The 23,043-nt window shown below is 42.9% G+C and overlaps 1 long non-coding RNA gene across 1 annotated transcript in view; it reads left to right on the top strand.

Moving 5' to 3' along the window:
• Nucleotides 1-3,908: 3,908 nt before the first annotated feature.
• The window catches only part of LOC141059703 (uncharacterized), a 59,800-nt gene continuing 40,665 nt past the window's right edge, over nt 3,909-23,043 (top strand). Inside the window, exon 1 of the long non-coding RNA XR_012222584.1 lies at nt 3,909-4,402. This is a non-coding gene — a long non-coding RNA (uncharacterized lncRNA). The remainder of the gene's footprint in view (nt 4,403-23,043) is intronic.

Genomic DNA, 23,043 nt, shown 5'->3' with positions numbered 1-23,043 from the left:
TGTAAAGCGCACTATGCGGTGGCCATAATATTGTATGGAGTAATATACTGTCCGTTTTTGGAGCTATTGGAGAATTTAGAATGGATATCAGTCATGAGATGTAAGAAGTGAAGTATTTTTCATTGTACTATACCTATATTTCTGTGCCGTATCGGAGCATCATGAATTGTGTCATGTGTTAAAAGAGCCCAGTGACACTCTTTGGCCCAGGGCCCACGAAAATCTGGAGCCAGCCCTACCCCCCCCACAACTTTAGCCAAATAACCCCCAGTTTTCAATGCTTAACTATTATTATAAAGTAAATTAAGGTTGACAAGCTTAAGTAATAAGAATTGATGTTTTTGGCATTAAAATGGGCACTGTAGGTGTGTTTCCTGTCCTCCACTCCCTGCCAACCTTGGTTCCCCATTGACTTGCATTGGGTTTCGTGTTTCAGTCGGCCTTCGACTTTTCACGATAATCTGCCGATTGCGTTCGACCCGACTTTTGAGAAAGTCGGGTTTCATGAAACCCGACTCGACCCGAAAAAAGGCAAAGTCGCTCATCTCTACTCTTGACTGCTTGGCCCCAAAAGGTACAGTGGGGCAAAAAAGTATTTAGTCAGTCAGCAATAGTGCAAGTTCCACCACTTAAAAAGATGAGAGGCGTCTGTAATTTACATCATAGGTAAACCTCAACTATGGGAGACAAACTGAGAAAAAAAAATCCAGAAAATCACATTGTCTGTTTTTTTTTCATTTTATTTGCATAGTATGGTGGAAAATAAGTATTTGGTCAGAAACAAGCAATCAAGATTTCTGGCTCTCACAGACCTGTAACTTCTTCTTTAAGAGTCTCCTCTTTCCTCCACTCATTACCTGTAGTAATGGCACCTGTTTAAACTTGTTATCAGTATAAAAATACACCTGTGCACACCCTCAAACAGTCTGACTCCAAACTCCACTATGGTGAAGACCAAAGAGCTGTCAAAGGACACCAGAAACAAAATTGTAGCCCTGCACCAGGCTGGGAAGACTGAATCTGCAATAGCCAACCAGCTTGGAGTGAAGAAATCAACTGTGGGAGCAATAATTAGAAAATGGAAGACATACAAGACCACTGATAATCTCCCTCGATCTGGTGCTCCACGCAAAATCCCACCCCGTGGGATCAGAATGATCACAAGAACGGTGAGCACAAATCCCAGAACCACGCGGGGGGACCTAGTGAATGAACTGCAGAGAGCTGGGACCAATGTAACAAGGCCTACCATAAGTAACACACTACGCCACCATGGACTCAGATCCTGCAGTGCCAGACGTGTCCCACTGCTTAAGCCTGTACATGTCCGGGCCCGTCTGAAGCTTGCTAGAGAGCATTTGGATGATCCAGAGGAGTTTTGGGAGAATGTCCTATGGTCTGATGAAACCAAACTGGAACTGTTTGGTAGAAACACAACTTGTCGTGTTTGGAGGAAAAAGAATACTGAGTTGCATCCATCAAACACCATACCTACTGTAAAGCATGGTGGTGGAAACATCATGCTTTGGGGCTGTTTCTCTGCAAAGGGGCCAGGACGACTGATCCGGGTACATGAAAGAATGAATGGGGCCATGTATTGTGAGATTTTGAGTGCAAACCTCCTTCCATCAGCAAGGGCATTGAAGATGAAACGTGGCTGGGTCTTTCAACATGACAATGATCCAAAGCACACCGCCAGGGCAACGAAGGAGTGGCTTCGTAAGAAGCATTTCAAGGTCCTGGAGTGGCCTAGCCAGTCTCCAGATCTCAACCCTATAGAAAACCTTTGGAGGGAGTTGAAAGTCCGTGTTGCCAAGCGAAAAGCCAAAAACATCACTGCTCTAGAGGAGATCTGCATGGAGGAATGGGCCAACATACCAACAACAGTGTGTGGCAACCTTGTGAAGACTTACAGAAAACGTTTGACCTCTGTCCTTGCCAACAAAGGATATATCACAAAGTATTGAGATGAAATTTTGTTTCTGACCAAATACTTATTTTCCACCATAATATGCAAATAAAATGAAAAAAAAACAGACAATGTGATTTTCTGGATTTTTTTTTCTCAGTTTGTCTCCCATAGTTGAGGTCTACCTATGATGTAAATTACAGACGCCTCTCATCTTTTTAAGTGGTGGAACTTGCACTATTGCTGACTGACTAAATACTTTTTTGCCCCACTGTATTAATCAGGAACTGGAGATTTTTGCTTTCCAGTAACTCATTGCAGTCCATAACCATGCGCTAGTGTCTGTTTATGTCTACAGACATTTTATATTCTATATCTTATATATTCTAAACACATTTTAAATACATTTTCTACTGTTATTTTTAGTTTATTTTTTAGATGCTTATGTACAATTAATTGGTTTTCTTTGGAATGTAGGTATAATTATGAATATCAATTTATTTTATTGAAACTATTTGTACCTGTTAAATAACTACGATGGTCAGTGCGCCCTGTGTTAGTGCAATTGTTATTGTCTATTTTGAGTTTATTCCTCACAATTTTTGAGCGCCTGCATGTATACAATTATATATGCATATATATGTGTTTGGAATGATGTTTTTCTTGCCTCTTGGGCATTCTTAATTGCACCTCGTTTTTAACTGTTTTTAGAGAGTATTAATAATAAAGTATTTTTAGTTAAGTAAAATATTACAATAACTTGTAAATTCCCAGCCTATTCCAAACTTAGCGTTACATTAGGAAATGGGTGGTTTGCTACATTTCCATGGTGTCAATTTCACCGAGGCACGGCAAGGGTTAATGCAGCAGTCACCGAGGGTATTTATGGGCGTCATTTCAGGATTACAGGCACCCTGATGAAGAAGGCAGCTTGGGCCTTTGAAACGCGTTGGTCAGCTTTTTGATCCTTGTGTTGCCCTGTACGGGCTGTGACGTCACACGCTCAGGTACTTTCGGGCGGCTGCTTTCAATTGGGATTCCGGGGCGCCTTCGGCCGGAGCGTTCCCTATTCTTACCTTGCACTCTCAATCTCCCGCCCTTCTTCCACTCTGTGATAGCCAGCGTCTCTCGGCAGTTCGCTCCCTGTGCTTGGTCTCATTATAGCCTCACTGCCTTAGAGCGTATCAGGCTTCAGGTCACTGTTAAGAGCCCGTTACATGTAGCGATATCGCTAGCAATATCGCTGTAACGTCACTGGTTTTGTGACGTAGCAGCGATATTGCTAGCGATATCGCTACATGTGATACTTACCTCCGACCGGCTTCCCCGCTGATTATCGCTGATCATGCGAGAACGTCCTGGACCATTTCTCGTCGTCAGCTTCCTGCTGGGCTTCCTGTGGCGCCGACGAGTGACGCGTGGACGCGGGCGGAGGACGTCAGGATCGCCTTGTCTGACAGGTAAGGAGCGACCCCCGACCCCTGCGATGTCGCTGGTGAGATCTGCCTGTGTGGCAGCTCACTAGCGACCACTTAGCGATGCACCAGCGATCCATATCGTTGTCAGGATCACTGGTGCATCGCTATGTGTATCGGTACCCTTAGAAGTGCTCACCTCCTTCAGGTTTTACAAGCTGTCATTTGCACTGATAAGGAGCATGGCTCATTTAACTCCTTGTAGCAAGACACTTGCTGAGTTCCTTCTCATCACCGTCAAAGATCAGCAGTCACAGCAGCCAATTTGCATCACATCTATTCATCTGCCTCGTATTGGTGAGTGATACGTTATATATACTGTATATGTTAATACTTTATATATATATATATATATATTTTATCTATGCATCCTTTATATATTTAAGAGTGGGTTGTTATTTTGGCTGTTTTTCATCATTTCTATTATTTAATCATTGTTTATTTTCCTGAGTCCTATAGTGCAGGTCAACTTGCACATTTTCATATAAAAATTTATTTGTTTGAAAGGAATTAGTTACATTCGCTCATCTCTATTCAAAATCTATTACCTATGAATAATGATATACATGTTATATTATATATTATTTTGTGATTTCATTTTAGAAATGGGCAATGAAAATACACACGTTGCCAATGCATGCAGCGGCGAGATAAAGATATTCTTTCAGTCAACAAAATTGCAAATTCAGGAAATTGCTTTAGAAGTTTTAACAGAAGCAGGAGTACAAGTAAGCAGTGATCCAAAAGCCTCTTTAAAGAGTGGACAAAAACTCAATGTCCTCTTAAAACCTGACACGAGGATTCAATACTTAAGATGTGCTCCCAAGAATGTTGTGAATATTCCAAGTCAGGGAAATCTGTATATAACCATAACTTGCAATCGAGGAAATGAAAAGGAGGAGTTGATGTGCATGAACCTGAAGATCCCTTCAGATCGCTCCATCATAGTCACTAATAATGGCATGGTCCGCTTTGCTGAATATGGAAAACTGTGGCAGGATGAAGCTGGTAAATACTGGTGAGTATGAAAACTATACAGTATATGATGAATGTACCGGTGTGGAAACATATATTTTCTCAAAATGATGCATGTGAATTTTGGTGCTTTTTGTAATTTTTAGTGGAAAACAAATGTAATTGTTCCAGTTTGTAGATGAAGAACAAATCTTGATGGTATTTAATACACTTGATAAGCACAGTATCTTGAACAGCAGAATGACGAACAGTAAAGTTGCAGAAATTTTCAGCAACTCAATCCCTGATTGGGTCTTAGGCATCTTTCAGAATTCATTTTTTCTAAATTTACGAGAAAAAAGGACTGAGCTTCATTGGTGATTTTCAGTTTCATCTGTGATTTTCATCACAATTTGGTCAAAGTTTCATCAGTTTTTAATGATGAGAAAAAAACTTTCTCTCCCTTCTAATATCTATCAGTTAGTGAAAAACAGAGAGGACACAGATAGCTTCCGAGTGCTGTCCTATTGTTTCATTGGCCCATAGATTTGCATTGTTGATTTTGATTTGATACTTGGATCCATATCAGAAATGTCTCCACAATTTTTCATGGACCACTAGGTCTGAGTGAAAAAATTGGACATGTGAACAGCCCTGTAGAATATTATATGTATGATTGTTTTCCATGAAAAAAATAAAGGATAGCAGTCGTATGAGAAAAATGAATGTCTCTAGAAGCCGTTAATACCATATCGTTTAAAACACCACTCCATCCAGCGGGATTTTTTTTCAGCGTTGGAGTGGTGCTTCTACTGTAATGTCTCTGAACCCAGACTTATGTTCGAATTCTGGCGTCTTCACTTTTTCGGCATTGCAACGGTCCCGCAATGCCATCTTGTGACTGCAGTTTCTGACTGTCCTGAAGTCATAAGTTATGTCACAAGCTCTCAATGCAAGTCTATGAGAACCAGAATGAGGCTCTTAGACTTGTATTGAGTTGTGATCACCAGCTTGCTCCATGAAACACTGGAGCTATCTGGCAGGTCACAAACTGCTGGAGACCGACCGGAGCAGCAGTGAAGATGTCAGCAGGTAAGTATCAGACTGGGGGTGCACGGACCTTAGATTCAATAGATTCAAAGCATCACTCCAGCCATAAAATAAAAAACCACTGGAATGGTGCATTAAGGAATTGGTACGTCTATTAGTTTAATCAACTATAACACCACTACTATCCATGTCCAGAATCATTCCTGACCGTTAACACAATATGCTTGCATGTAGAACAGTAGCTTAACTAGAATCTGATGGGCCCCAGTGCAAGATATGGACAAGGCCTCACTCCTGCCGTCTGTTGGTCAGATGTATGGGCCTTGCAGTGCTCTAAATACTGTAAAACCATGTAAATTGTACCTCCTACCCCATTATGGAGAAATATGAAGTTCCTGATATACATATGTCCCCTATATTGAGTCTGTCCTAGTGTAATATATACAGTATATATACAGGTGTATATATATATATATATATATATATACAGCGTCGGACTGGAACACCTTGGGCCCACCAGAGAAAATCATTCTTGGGGCCCACTATGTAGCTGCATAGAGTTAAATACCAGACCACCAATTGTGCGGTAAAACACGCTAATATCCGGGTATAATATAAGGTTGTACATGTCTTAATTATGTAGCAGGAGTTGGGGTAGCCCCCTCATAGAATATAAAGCAGCCCCCTCATAGAATATAATGTAGACCCCTCATAGAATATAATGCAGCCATCTCATAGAATATAATACAGCCATCTCATAGAATATAATACTGCCCCCCTCAAAGGGTATAATGCACCCCCTCATAGGGTATAATGCACCCCCTCATAGGGTATAATACTGCCCCCCTCATAGGGTATAATACTGCCCCCTCATAGGGAATAATGCACCCCCTCATAGGGTTTAATGCACCCCCTCATAGGGTTTAATGCACCCCCTCATAGGGTATAATACTGCCCCCCTCATAGGGAATAATGCACCCCCTCATAGGGAATAATGCACCCCCTCATAGGGTATAATGCTGCCCCCTCATAGGGTATAATACTGCCCCCCTCATAGGGTATAATACTGCCCCCCTCATAGGGAATAATGCACCCCATCATAGGGAATAATGCTGCCCTCCTCGTAGGGTATAATGCTGCCTCCTCATAGGGTATAATACTGCCCCCTTCATAGGGAATAATGCTGCCTCCTCATAGGGTATAATACTGCCCCCTCATAGGGTATAATACTGCCCCCCTCATAGGGAATAATGCACCCCCTCATAGGGTATAATGCTGCCTCCTCATAGGGTATAATACTGCCCCCCTCATAGGGAATAATGCTGCCCTCCTCATAAGGTATAATGCTGCCTCCTCATAGGGTATAATACTGCCCCCCTCATAGGGAATAATGCTGCCTCCTCATAGGGAATAATGCTGCCTCCTCATAGGGTATAATGCTGCCTCCTCATAGGGTATAATGCTGCCTCCTCATAGGGTATAATGCTGCCCCCTTCATAGGGTATAATGCTGCCCCCTCATAGGGAATAATGCACCCCCTCATAGGGTTTAATGCACCCCCTCATAGGTTATAATGCACCCCCTCATAGGGTATAATACTGCCCCCTCATAGGGAATAATGCACCCCCTCATAGGGAATAATGCACCCCCTCATAGGGTATAATGCTGCCCCCTCATAGGGTATAATACTGCCCCCCTCATAGGGTATAATACTGCCCCCCTCATAGGGAATAATGCACCCCATTATAGGGAATAATGCTGCCCTCCTCGTAGGGTATAATGCTGCCTCCTCATAGGGTATAATACTGCCCCCCTCATAGGGAATAATGCTGTCTCCTCATAGGGTATAATACTGCCCCCTCATAGGGTATAATACTGCCCCCCTCATAGGGAATAATGCACCCCCTCATAGGGTATAATGCTGCCTCCTCATAGGGTATAATACTGCCCCCCTCATAGGGAATAATGCTGCCCTCCTCATAAGGTATAATGCTGCCTCCTCATAGGGTATAATACTGCCCCCCTCATAGGGAATAATGCTGCCTCCACATAGGGTATAATGCTGCCTCCTCATAGGGTATAATGCTGCCTTCTCATAGGGTATAATGCTGCCCCCTTCATAGGGTATAATGCTGCCCCCTCATAGGGAATAATGCACCCCCTCATAGGGTATAATGCACCCCCTCATAGGGTATAATACTGCCCCCCTCATAGGGTATAATACTGCCCCCCTCATAGGGAATAATGCACCCCCTCATAGGGTTTAATGCACCCCCTCATAGGGTATAATGCACCCCCTCATAGGGTATAATACTGCCCCCCTCATAGGGAATAATGCACCCCCTCATAGGGAATAATGCACCCCCTCATAGGGTATAATGCTGCCCCCTCATAGGGTATAATACTGCCCCCCTCATAGGGTATAATACTGCCCCCCTCATAGGGAATAATGCTGCCCTCCTCGTAGGGTATAATGCTGCCTCCTCATAGGGTATAATACTGCCCCCCTCATAGGGAATAATGCTGCCTCCTCATAGGGTATAATACTGCCCCCTCATAGGGTATAATACTGCCCCCCTCATAGGGAATAATGCACCCCCTCATAGGGTATAATGCTGCCTCCTCATAGGGTATAATACTGCCCCCCTCATAGGGAATAATGCTGCCCTCCTCATAAGGTATAATGCTGCCTCCTCATAGGGTATAATACTGCCCCCCTCATAGGGAATAATGCTGCCTCCTCATAGGGAATAATGCTGCCTCCTCATAGGGTATAATGCTGCCTCCTCATAGGGTATAATGCTGCCTCCTCATAGGGTATAATGCTGCCCCCTTCATAGGGTATAATGCTGCCCCCTCATAGGGAATAATGCACCCCCTCATAGGGTTTAATGCACCCCCTCATAGGGTATAATGCACCCCCTCATAGGGTATAATACTGCCCCCCTCATAGGGAATAATGCACCCCCTCATAGGGTATAATGCTGCCCCCTCATAGGGTATAATACTGCCCCCCTCATAGGGTATAATACTGCCCCCCTCATAGGGAATAATGCACCCCATCATAGGGAATAATGCTGCCCTCCTTGTAGGGTATAATGCTGCCTCCTCATAGGGTATAATACTGCCCCCCTCATAGGGAATAATGCTGCCCTCCTCGTAGGGTATAATACTGCCCCCTCATAGGGTATAATACTGCCCCCCTCATAGGGAATAATGCACCCCCTCATAGGGTATAATGCTGCCTCCTCATAGGGTATAATACTGCCCCCCTCATAGGGAATAATGCTGCCCTCCTCATAAGGTATAATGCTGCCTCCTCATAGGGTATAATACTGCCCCCCTCATAGGGAATAATGCTGCCTCCTCATAGGGTATAATGCTGCCTCCTCATAGGGTATAATGCTGCCTTCTCATAGGGTATAATGCTGCCCCCTTCATAGGGTATAATGCTGCCCCCTCATAGGGAATAATGCACCCCCTCATAGGGAATAATGCTATATAGATATATAGATATAGGGTTAGATAGATATAGATAGAAAGATAGATGTAGAAATAGATAGATATAGAGATAGATAGTAGATAATGGATAGAAAGTAGATAATGGATAGATATAGATAGAAAGATTCATAGAGATAGATAGAGATAGATAGAGATAGATAGAAAATAGATAATGGATAGATAGATAGATAGATAGATAGATAGATAGATAGATAGATAGATAGATAGATATAGAGATACATAGCTATAGATAGAAAGATATAGAGAGATAGATATATAGATAGAGATAGATAATAGATAGAGATAGATAATAGATAGAGATATACAGATATAATAATAATAATAATAATAATAATAATAATAATAATAATAATAATAATAATAATAATAATAATATAGACATATATAGATAGATATAGAGATAAATATATATAGATAGATGGCTATAAATAAAAATAGATATAGAGATATATATATAGAGATAGATAGATATAGAGATAATAGATAGAGATAGATAGATAGATATAGAGATAGATATAGAGATAGACAGATATAGAGTTAGAAAGATAGATAGATATAGAGAGAGATATAGAGATAGATAGAGATAGCTAGATGGATAGATAGATATAGATAACAGAGATAATAGATAGATGTAATAGATAGATATAGAGATAGATATAGAGATAGATCAATAGATAGATAGATAAAGAGAGAGATAGAGATAGATAGATAGATAATGAGATATAGAGATAGATATAGAGATATAGTGTTAGATAGAAAGATAGATATAGAGATAGATAGATATAGAGATAGATATGGATATAGAGATAACAGATAGATATAGGGATAGATAGATAGATAGATATAGAGATAGATAGATAGATATAGAGATAGATAGATAGATAGATAGATATAGAGATAATATATAGATAGATAGATATAGAGATAATATATAGATAGCTATAGAGAGAGAGATATAGAGATAGATATAGAGAGAAACAGATATAGATATAGAGATAGATATAGAGATAGATAGATATAGATATAATAGATAGATATAGAGATAGATATAGATATAAAGATAGATAGAGATAGAGAGAGCGGTAGATAGAGAGAGAGATAGATACAGAGATCGATAAATAGATAGAGAGATAGATATAGATATAGATAATAGATAGAGATAGATAGATAAAGATAGATAATAAATATAGAGATAACAGATAGATATAAAGATAGAGTAAGATAGAAAGATATAGAGATAGGTAGATATAGATAATAGAGATAGCTAGATAGACATAATAGATAGATATAGATATAGATAGATATAGAGATAGATAGAAAGATAGATATAGAGATAGGTGTAGAGATAGAAAGATAGATATAGAGATAGAGCGATAGATAGATAGAGATAGATATAGATAATAGATAGAGATAAATAGATAGATAGATAGAGAAAGATAGATAGATATAGAGATAGATATAGAGATAGAAAGATAGATAGATATACAGAGAGATAGATATAGAGATAGAGATAAATAGATAGATAGATATAGAGAGAGATATAGAGAGAAATAGATATAGATATAGAGATAATAGATATATATATATAGAGATAGATATAGATATAGAGAGAGATAGATACAGAGAAAAGATATAGAGATAAATAGATAGAGAAATATAGATAGATATAGAGATAGAAAGATAGATATAGAGATAGAGCGATAGATAGATATACAGAGAGATAGATATAGAGATAGATAGAGATATATAGATAGATAGCTATAGAGAGAGATATAGAGATAGATATAGAGAGAAATAGATATAGATATAGAGATAGATATAGAGATAGATAGAGATAGATATATAGATATAGATATAAAGATAGATATAGAGATAAATATAGAGATAGAGCGATAGATAGCGAGAGATATAGAGATAGATAGATACAGAGAAAAGATATAGAGACAGATAACGGATAGATAAATAGATAGATAGGTATAGAGACAGATCGATATAGATATTAGATAGAGATATATATATAGATAAAGATAGATAGATATAGATGGTAGCTAGATAGATAATAAATATAGAGATAATAGATATAGAGATAGATAGAGTAAGGCCTCTTTCACACATCAGGTTTTCGCCGTCAGGCGCGATCCAGCGCTTTTGACAGAAACCGGATCCGGCGAAATGCAATGCCGGATCCGGTTTCCCCCCCATTGACTTGCATTTGCGCCGGATCACGCCGGATGGCCATGCGTTTCATCCGGTTTTCGCCGGATCCGGCAATGTGTCGCGATCCGGCGTCTGGAAAAAACGGCTACTGTAACGTTTTTTGTCTCCGGCGAAAAAGCCGGACACGCCGGATCCGGCGCGTCCGGCTTTTTCATACAATGAAAGCCTATGAGCGCCGCAATGCGCCTGATCCGGCGAAAGCCGGATCCGGTAGCCGGATCCGTTTTTTTTGGTCTGAGCATGCTCAGTAGCTCTGCCCACAAGACATATATAAAAGCAAGACAGTGGGACCCACAGCCACACCCAACATGCCACCCAAGAAAGCAACCAAACGCAGCAGGAGAAGGCAGGAGACCACTGCAGCACCATCAGCACCACCACCACCCCAAATGGAGCAGCAAATGGAACATGCTGAGGAGGGGAGGCCAGCAGCAGATGAGAGACGGTAATTATCAAATCCCCCATTCCTCCAAACTAGGGCTATTGAATATCAAGATATTCATTGGCCCTTTGTTTTTCTTTATTCAACAGCCGCCCAATAGATGCAGCAGCAGCAGCAGCAATGGCAGCAGCTGGAACACCACCCACAGGCATGGAGTCTGGCCATCAACAGGACAGCACATCATCTTCTGGGAGCCCTCCCTCGCATCGTCAGCGTTTGACGGTAAGTTTTTATTTCCAAAATCCATCATCTCTGTAATATATGTCTATTCATTGCCTTTTATTTCAAGACAGGATTCACAAGATGAAGAGGAGCTCCCAGAAGAAGAAGGAAGGGGTGGACAGACACTTGGAGTGGGCTCACAATTGGTAAGTTTTTTGCATCAAACGCAGAAACACAACATCACACTACACACAACACATAGAAAACAATGTTCTGCAGACCACACACAGCAAACAAATGCCTACATCCAAAGACATAACATTTTTTGTTTTCTTCTCTAGTCTTCCCAATCTGGTGCTCGGCCAAGAGGTCCTCGCAGTGCCTCCCAGGGTCGTCGGCGACACCAACGCGGCGGTCACCAGCGTGTAATTATAAATATTTTTGCTTTGTTTTTTTGCACTTTTTATTTCATTTCTTTTGTGGAGGCTAATTATGTTATTTTTGTCTTTTTCTTTAACAGCCTTCACAGCGTGCTCCCGACTCTGACGGTGAGGATGGAGGGATTGATGTGGACCACCTCATCGATCTCGTCAGAGAAAGGGAGCCGCTCTGGAATATGGCTGACCGCCGCCACGCTGACCTTATCGTTACCCGACGACTCTGGGAGGAAATCTGTTCGCTCCTTGTGGGCCGCTGGGAGGACCTCGATGCTCGGGCCCAGATTAAAGAGCGTAAGTATATACAGTACCGGTTGCTTGATGTAAACCAGTGTTTCCCGAACTCCAGTCCTCGTGGTCCCCACGGATCATGTGTTCAGGATTTCTATTTACTATGGAAATCCTGAAAACATGACCCCTGGGGACCATGAGGACTGGAGTTTGTGAAACACTGATGTTGTATACTAACCACTCCTTTCTCGTTTCAGGGAACAGAATTGTGAATCGGTGGCGGTCTGTGAGGGATCGTTTCAAGAAGGAGTTCAATAAAGAGATGCGGGCCCCGAGTGGATCTGGAGGACGCAGGAGCAAGTACAAGTACGCACGAGCCCTGTCGTTCCTCCGGGAAACAATGGTCACTAGAAGGTAAATATTACACACCACATGTGAAAAAAAATGTTAGATGTAACTTTTTTTTTTCAGCCAGGGCCATACCATGTCAGTATTTTAATTGTTTTTTTTTCTCTTTATTCCACAGCACGGTGAGCAGCACTCGGGAGCCTGCACGGTTGGACCCTTCTGAGGCGATCCCTGAGGAGACCGGCACCGAGGGACACTTCGACCGCCCCGGTACATCTGCACCTTCCCAGCCTTCCCACACATTCGACCCATCTGTCCCATCCACCAGCACAGGAGCATCGTGGCCGCCTACATTACATGAAGTTGCTGGTGAGGAGATCGCTTTCCCTTTACCCCACCCTTCTGCCCCTGCCACCTCTAGTACACCTGCGGGTACTGGGCGGCAGCGGCAGAGGGGTCAGGAAAAGAGTTATGCGCCAGAGTTCTTGCATCTGAATGCATCTTTCCAGAACTGTCTAAAAGTCTTGTCAGAGCAAATCTCCGCAGGCTTTCAGCAGATCAACTCCAGCATTCTGGAGGTGAAGACACTTCTGCAAACCATGCATTCAGAAGCAAGATCTTCGCCAAACCACACCTTTTTCAGGTCTGTTGTGGAGCGCAAGATGCATGTAATGCATTCGTGCCACGGTGCTCTACAGCAGGTTACCTCCCAACCTCCACCTCCCACCACTGTAGTTCCTCCACCTGCACCCCCTCCAGCCACTTTCCATCCTCCCCCTCCTATTACATCTGCACCCCCTCCAGCCACTTTCCATCCTCCCCCTCCTATTACATCTGCACCCCCTCCAGCCACTTTCCATCCTCCCCCTTCTATTACATACCAGCAACCTCACCAGTACCAGCAACCTCCCCAGTACCAGACATCTCCCCACTTCCAGCAACCTGCCCCGTACCAAACTCCTTCCCCGTGCCAAACTCCTTCCCCGTACCAAACTCCTTCCCCATACAACTTTCCATCAACATCATCTGCTCCTACAGTCCCTGCCCAACCCTCCACTCCACCGCCCACCACCTCTTCTGCCTCCCACATGTCCACCCATTCTGTAGCTTTTTCCACACCATCACCTCTAACTGTACCTTCCCCACCACGATCCCAGTCCTCTCTCCACACTCCCATTGTCGAAGTGTCCCGCAGCCCCTCCAGCAGTATTTCCACCCCACACTACACCGAGTTATAATGTTTTTTTTGTAATAAAAATGCCCATTTGGTTGGTTTCAAACCTTTATTAAAAAAGTTTTTTTAACTTTAAAAACAGTTTATACAAAAAAAAATATTTTAAATAAAAGTTAAATTATTGTTTACACTGGTTGTCTGTCATTTCTTTCTGCGGCGAAATATGTTTAAAAAAAAGGTTAAATACAGGGTATTTAAAAGGTAAAAAGGTATTCAAAACCAGGTATATAACTGTGGGTAAATTTTAGCTTTTTGCCACAGTTGTGTTCCTGGTTGTGTTTGAAGCAAAGTATTTCACCTGAAAAGTTGTGTTTATTGTTGGTGATTTCCTACCAATGTACACAACTTTTGTTAAAAGGTGAAATACTTTGCATAAAACACAACCAGGTACACACCTGTGGCCTAAAGCTAAAAATAGTAAGACCATGACAAGATAGCCAACTTTGGTTGGCAAAGGTATATACTGTTGGTCCAGAAGGTACACAAGTTTGGTTAGGGCACAAATCTTTCACACTCTGTCATCCTGCCAGTGTACTCTGCCTTGAGGTGACAAAGTATAGTGCAAAATTGTCCCTCATTACTGAAACCGTCACAGAACTTCTAGTGGTAATATTTCCAATGACAACATCCATCTTCGCCAGTAACTTGCTCTTCTCTCCAACCTGCACTTTCTCCTCTACAACCTGTCAAAGAAGGGCTGTAGGAACACGCTATATATAGTTTTCCAGTAGCCAATCCCGTTCGGAAGGCCACAAGGGTCAATTTTAAAAACCAGATCCGGCGTAATCCGTCGAAAAACGGATAGAAAAACGGATGAACCGGATGAGACGGATCCGGTTTTGTCTGTCAAGAACAAGACGGATCCGGCAGAAAACCGGATCCGGCACATCAGGTTTTACAAAACATTTGCCGGATCCGGCATTCCGGCACGACGCCGGATCGTGCCTGACGCCGAAAACCTGATGTGTGAAAGTAGCCTAAGATAGATAGATATAGAGATAGATAGACATAATAGATAGATATAGAGATAGATAGATAGATATAGAGATAGATGTAGAGATAGAAAGATAGATATAAAGATAGAGCGATAGATAGAGATAGATATAGAAATAGATAGATATAGATAATAGATAGAGATAGAAAGATAGATAGATATAAGAGAGATATAGAGAGAGATATATAGAGATAGATAGATAGATAGAGACAGATAGAGAGAGCGAGAGAGATATAAAAAAAAAAACACAATACTCACCTCTCCTCCTCGCTCCCACGCTGATCCCGGCTTCAGTGTCAGGAGCTACCCCCTCTGCCAGACACACAGCGGGTGCGCGATGTAGTGACGTCATTGCGCACTGGCTGAGAGCCAGGAGCAGAGAGGACTGAGGGCGGCGCCGGCCTTGATTTACAGCTGTAGTCTGCAGCGCAGCTTACTGGGCTGGGGGCGGGGCCTCTGGGGGTGTGGAGACCTGAAATGATATTCACTGCTTCGCAGTGAATATTCATTTCTCTTTAGCAGCGGGGACAGGGGCTCCTGCCTCCTGTCACCCGCTGCTGCTCCGCTGGCAGGGGCCCCCATAGCAGCTGCATGGTGTGCGACACACCACTGGCTGGGGGCCCCTGGAGCAGCGGGGGCCCTAGGCAACTGCTGGCCCTGTATGCCTGCAGGTGCCAGGGCCCACCAGATGCCAGGGCCCACCGGAGAATCCACCGGTTCTCCGGTGGGCCAGTCCGACGCTGTATATATATATATATATATATATATATAATATATAAAGCTCAAAGTGTGTATGTATGTATGTGTGTATGTCCGGGATAGGCATCCGCACCGTCGCAGCTACAGCCACAAAATTTGGCACAGTCACATGTCTGGACCCCGAGTGCGTCCTAAGCTATGTTGTGAGGTGAAATTTTAACCCTGCGCGTTCCAATTCACCAAACAATTTTGCCCCTATCTACATACTGGGGAAAAAGTGTGTGCATGTTAAGCCCCGCCCCTCATTATGATGTCATAATGTCCCTATCTGCATACTGGGGAAGCAGCGTGTGCGTATCAAGCCACGCCCCTCATTATGATGTCACAATGGTTGCCATGGCGACGCTGATGTCATCATAGGTTGCAAGCCCTGCCACCGCTCATTATGATGTCTTAATGGTTGACTATGGGATGGAGGATGTGTGATGGGTATATGGGCACTGGACTATGGGATGGAGGATATGTATGACGGGTATATGGGCATGGGACTATGGGATGGCAGATATGTATGATGGGTATATGGGCACAGGACTATGGGATGGAGGATATGTATGATGGGTATATGGGCATGGGACTATGAGATGAAGGATGTGTGATGGGTATATGGGCACCTGGCTATGGGATGGCGAATATGTATGATGAGTATATGGGCATGGGACTATGGGATGGAGGATGTGTGATGTGTATATGGGCATGGGACTATGGGATGGAGGATGTGTGATGGGTATACGGGCACGGGGCTATGGGATGGAGGATATGTATGATGGGTATTTGGGCATGGGACTATGAGATGAAGGATGTGTGATGGGTATATGGGCACTCGACTATGGGATGGCGAATATGTATGATGGGTATATGGGCATGGGACTATGGGATGGAGGATGTGTGATGGGTATATTGGCATGGGACTATGGGATGGAGGATGTGTGATGGGTATATGGGCACTCGACTATGGGATGGAGGATGTGTGATGGGTATATGGGCACGGGACTATGGGATGGAAGATAATTATAATTTGTTATAACTAATCACAATTAGTTACTATGCCCGGGCAGCGCCGGGCTCTTCAGCTAGTATATATATATTTGTGTATATATACAGTCATGGCAAAAAATGTTAGTACCCTTGAAATTGTTCCAGAAAATTAAGTTTTTCTACCTTAAAATTGTTGTAATTACACATTTTTCGCTATACACATATTTATTTCCTTTGTGTGTAATGAGACAGCACAGACAAATTAAAGAGACAAAGGCAATTTGGACATAATTTCAAATACAACTCCAAAAATGTGTTAGAGAAAACTGCTGTCACCCTAAACCTAACATTTGGTTGTACATCCTTTGGAATAAATAACTGTGATCAACAACAAGCTTTTTACAGCTCTCACTGGAATTTTGGATGACTCTTTTGCAAACTTCTTCATGTCTCTCATATTTGCAGGGTGCCTTCTCCCAACAGCAATTTTCAGATCTCTCAACAGGTATTCAATGGGATTTTGATCCGGACTCATTGCTTACCGCTTCAGAACTCTCCACCACTTTGTTCCATCTATTTCTGGGCGCTTCTTTAAGTATATTTGGGGCAATTGTCCTGCTGGAAGACCCATGACATAGGCCATAAAACCAGGTTTCTGACACTGGGCACTACATTGTGATTCAAAATCATTAGTAATCTGAAGATTTTATGATACCTTGCACACAGTCAATGCACCCAGTGCCAGTGGCAGCAAGACAACCCCAAAACATATTTGAATCTCCACCATATTTGACTGTAGGTACTGTGTTCTTTTCTCATTCTGTTTTGGTAAACAGTTGAATGATGTGCTTTACAAAAAGCTCTATCATGGTCTCATCTGTACACAAGATGCTTTCCCAGAAGGATTTTGGCTTACTGATGTACATTTTGGCAATATGCAGTTTAGTTTTTTTATGACTGAGTCACCAGTGGGGTCCTCCTGGGTCTCCATTCATATGTTAATGTATAATTTGCCCTGACACTGATGCATCCTGAGCTTAAAAGACAGCTTGAATTTCTTTTAACTTCATTGAGGCTGTTATCTGCCATTCTAAATATCCAGTGTTGCAGCTTTTCATCAATTTTTATCTGCCGCCCACGTACAGTGTTGTTGATTGTAAACTTCTTGATTATGTTGTGCACTGTGGACAAAGGACCATCAAGATCTTCAGAGATGGACTTATAACCTTGAGATTGTTGATATTGTTCAACACTTTTGGTTGTAAAGTCCTCAGAGTTCTCTTCTCATCTTTCTGATCTCTACGGTTAGAGTGGCACACACAGACACACAATGCAAAGATTGAATTAACTTCTACCCCTTTTATCCAGTTTCAGGTGTGATTTTCATATTACCCACACCTGTCACGTGCCATATGTGAGTTTGACCGAGCATCACATACTTGAAACAAAGTTGTTTACCCACAGATTGGAAATGTGCCATCAATTTTGTCAGGCCAATTTTTGGTATTTTGGGTGAAATTATGTCCAATTTTCTGTTTTCTGTATTGTTTCGATACACACAAACTAAATGAACAGGTGTATATGTACCCCTTCCTCCCTCCATCCTGCTTATATATATATATATATATATATATATTTATTTATTTTTTCTCCCATGTTGGTATATATGTCCTTATCCTATGCCCGATCATAGTGTATACAGCTCTGGCAAAAATTAAGTGACCACTGCAAAATTTTCAGTTTGTCTGATTTTTCTCTTTATAGGTATATTTTTGAGTAAAATGTAAATTGTTCTTTTATTCTATAAACTACTGTCTCTGAATTTCCAAGCAATACATTTTGTATTTTTTTTCTAAAAATGAGAAATGGTCAAAATTAAATAAAAGAACCAGTGCTTTCAGACCTCAAATAATGCAAAGAAAACAAGTTCATAATCATTTAGAAACAACAATACTAATGTTTCAACTTGGGAAGATTTTTAATCACAGCTGTCATGCGTCTTGGCACGCTTTCCACCAGTCTTTCACACTGCTTCTGGTTCAAAAATGTAAGCAGCTCTTTGTTTGATGGCTTGTGAATATCCATCATCCTCTTCATTACATTCCAGAGGTTTTCAATCAGGTTCAGGTCTGGAGATTGGGCTGGCCACGACAGGGTTTTGATGTGGTGGTCTCTTGATTTTTGCGAGAGCTGTAAAAACATTCCCCATCCTGGTCTATATATATCCCTAATCCTGGCTTAGAGTGGGGAAAATAAGTGTTTGATACACTGCCAATTTTGCAAGTTTTTCTACCTACAAAGAATGGAGAGGTCTGTAATATTTACCATAGGTACACTTCAACTGTGAGAGACAGAATCCTAAAAAAAAATCTGAAAACTCAGATTGTATGATTTTTAGTTAACTAAATTGCATTCTATTGCATTAAATAAGTATTTGATCATCTATGAACTAGCAAGAATTCTCGCTCTAAGGCTGGTTTCACACTAGCGTTTTATCGCGCAGTGCATCATGCGCTATCGGTCGCACGTGCAATGCTCCCCTTTCTTTAAAATGGCGGGCGCAGTGTCTAGCGCTTGCACGCATGCATCAGCATTTTCGTGCGCTGCGCATTTTCCAGGTGTGCAGCCAGATGCACCAGACGCTACATGTTACATTTTTTGTTCCGTCCAACCTCGTCAAATAAGCGCATGTGCACGTGTGCGCACGCAATGCGCAAAAAAATAACATTACAGTCTATGGTGTCGCTGGCGTGCGCTGTGACGTGCGCGTGTCAGCGCTTTTTGTGCGCACGTGATTTTTGAGTTAACAATGTCTAGACACTGGTTTAAACCACCTCCTACACAAGCAACATTGTTTGGGAGGAGTGTACATAAAAGAATGTGTCTGTAGTGCCAGACCACTTAATCTACAGACATCCTTGAAAAGATGACACCCTGCAAGAGACAAGACACCCACACAGCAAGAGACAAGAGCCTTCCAACTTTGGATACAAGCTGCAGCAGCCAAAATGTGAGTATTCAACCTAATGTCTGCCTGCCATTTAAAATTTATTATGTACTAATGTTTTTTTTGTTTAGATTCCAGCATATCTTCTTGATCGGAATATTCTCCTTCCCAGCAAGAACTGGCCCAAGCAGAGCGTGAGGTGAGGATCTTGCTGCCTTTGCGTAAGTATAGCTGCCTCTACAAATGAGTAATACAATTTTTACAGACCTCATCATTGGACCTGGCAAGTGAGGCAGAACAGCGGGAGCAGCCTAGCCAAGTACTGGCGAGGAGACGTAAAGTAAGTATCCAGTCTTTGAATGTCCCTTTTTTTAAATTTGATTTTTTTCTCTGCCTTTTTTTCTGTCATGTTTTTCATCTTCTATCTTTCTTCTTTTCTGTTTTTTTTTCTATCTTTTTCATTCTCCAAAATTTCCAAGATTATAATTTTTTTTCTAGGTTCCACAACGGGATGAAGACATCTATCTCGACAACAACGCCCTGTTCCGCCTGGTCCAGGAGCGCATCCCGTTGTGGGACAGCCGTGACCAGCAGTACAAGGACATTGTGGTGACCTGGCAGCTCTGGAATGAGGTGGCCGCAGCGTTGATGGATGGCTGGGATAGCGCCTCTGCAACATCCAAAAACATGTTTAGTAAGTATTTCCCTGCTCTATGATGCCACATTGACGCTTGTCCATGAGGATACTGTTGTGTTTCATGATAGCTATATTCTATCAAGAAACACAACAATGTCCTCAGGGCAACCGTGAATGCATATCGTGTTGTACTGCTGTATTGATCCTGCCGTGAATCTTGTTCCTGAGGATACTGTTGTGTTTCCTGATAGATATATTCTATCAGGAAACACAACAATGTCCTCAGGAGCAACCGTGAATGCATATTGTGTTGTACTGCTGTATTGATGCTGCCTTGACTCTTATTCCTGAGGATATTGTTGTGTTTCATGATAGATACCTTCTATCAGGAAACACAACAATGTCCTCAGGAGCAACCGTGAATGCATATTGTGTTGTACTGCTGTATTGATCCTGCCGTGAATCTTGTTCCTGAGGATACTGTTGTGTTTCCTGATAGATATATTCTAGCAGGAAACATAACAGTGTCCTCAGGAGCAACAGTGACTGCATTGTCTATTGAAATCTTTTCACATTGACTGTTTGCCAAGTTCACTCAGGTGTGTGTGTGATGATACTGATGTTGCCTTCAGTGCATTGTATAAAGTTTTTTGTTGTTTTTTCCAACAGTGAACAAAGTCTGCACATGTTGTCGCTCGATGAAGGACCACTTCAACACTGATGTTCATACTGAGGGTCAGGTGCACAGTGGTTCAGCGGCAAGGACCAGAATAAAGTACCGCTATCATCGCGAGTTGGCATTCCTAAGACCGGTCCTTGCCACCAGAGCGTAAGTGTTTTTTTATTTTTTTTATTTTTTTTTTTAAATCTGTGCTTTTCTATTCCACAGCGGATGGTTCTTGTAAATGCATGATAGTAATGTTTTTATTTTCTTTCCACAGCACCTGGAGCAGCACTCTGCAACCTGTCCCTGACGTGGCCCTTCATCGGATGACCTTGGACCTATCCCAGCCATCTGACAGCCAGGAAGCAACTTGCAGGTCAGCAATACAGACAGCTGATGACCAGGAAGCTGGTAAATCAGGTGTTCCCCTGTCCCAGGTCTCTGCCACTAGTTATGCAGGCACTTCCCGCCAGCGGCAGAGGGCCTCGGACAGGCCTGTCTTGCCCGAGTTCATGCACTTGAGCGAGGCCTTTCATGCCAGCCTCACGGCGCTGTCAGACAGAGTGGAAAGCGGTTTTTCACTCATGGAACGTGGTTTTAACCACATGGAACACTGCTTCCAATCTGCCGACCAGCGCCTTGACCGGCTGGAGGCCGACCTCAACAAACCAGCACACCATTTCTTCAGTAAAATCGAACGGGGCATGTCAGAACAACTTAGTCCTGAGCAACAGCTGAATGTGTTACAGGCCTGCAACACTGCTTACTTTCAGGCTATGCAGCAGTATCAGTACGTGCAGCCGTCAGTGGTGTCCTTTCCACCTGTGCCACCACTGACTCGCTTCACCACAGTACCGACTTCTGCTGCATACCACTGCACGACCACCTGCATTCCTAGCCAAGCTGGACACCACTACACCACACCAATGCCAAGTGCTGCTGGACACTCCACCCCCACCACCACCATGGCAAGTGCTCCTCCTGTCTGGAGCACCACCACCGCCACCCGTCCACCATCTTGGAGCACCGCCACCGCACAACCTGCTTGGGTCACCGCCACCTATTCTCCTGTTCGGAGCACCGACACCACTTTTCCGTCTAGGAGCACCGCCACCACTCATCAGCATTATAGGAGCACCGCCACCAATCCTCATCATTCAAGGAGCACTGCCACCACTCATCATCATAGGAGCACCGCCACCACTCCTCATCATAGGAGCACCGCCACCACTTCTACTCCTATGAGCACTGCCACCACTCATCATAGGAGCACTGCCACCACTTCTACTAGGAGCACCGCCACCACTTCTCCTCCTAGGAGCACCGCCACCACTTCTCCTCTTGGGACCACCTACACGACTTCTCCTTCTAGGAGCACCAACACCACTTCTCCTTCTTGGAGCACCGCCACCACCGAGCATCAGAGGGGTGACCCACATTCACTCTTTTACTCATCAAGGACATGGTCCACCAGCTCAAGGCTGTCAAGCAATGTAAGGCAGTCACATGGTTGTAGTCGGTCCAGGCAGGAGACTTCTGCCACAAAGAAGCAAAAAAACAAAAGACTTTGTTTGTCCCTCCCCCCCACCTTCTCATGATTCTCAACCTGCCTCCATTTCCCTCCCTGAGCTCCCTTCCCCCACTACTTTCGTCGCCCCTTCCCCTAGAACCCCTTCCTCAACTTCCAGCTGTTCCTCGTCTCTCCACACCCCCAAAATATCCCACTCTTCCCCCAAACGTCCTTCACAATAAATTTTTAATTTTTTTAAATAAATGTGCAGTTATGCTTTCAAAAAATGCGGTTTGATTAATGTGTCTTTCGCCGCCTACACACACTGCGCCGTACAAACACAGTGCCGTACACTTTGCGTTTTTGCCACCACATAGCTCCATTACTGACAGATATTTCTTGTGTCAGTCTTGGAGATATGTGTAGTCAAAAACACAAATATATGACTTGTATTTTCCACACCAGTCTCTTTAGTCAGCAAATATTGCACAGACTGAATAGAGGATGGTGTTGAGTGCAAGGCCTATCTATTGTTACCTTGACTGGTATCATAAAAAGTTAATTGACTATGGTGTG

This window comes from Dendrobates tinctorius, unplaced genomic scaffold (genome assembly GCF_039654945.1).
Source record: "Dendrobates tinctorius isolate UK_male_01 unplaced genomic scaffold, ASM3965494v1 ptg000230l, whole genome shotgun sequence".
NCBI lineage: Eukaryota > Metazoa > Chordata > Amphibia > Anura > Dendrobatidae > Dendrobates > Dendrobates tinctorius.
This window is presented reverse-complemented; position numbering and strand designations above follow the sequence as displayed.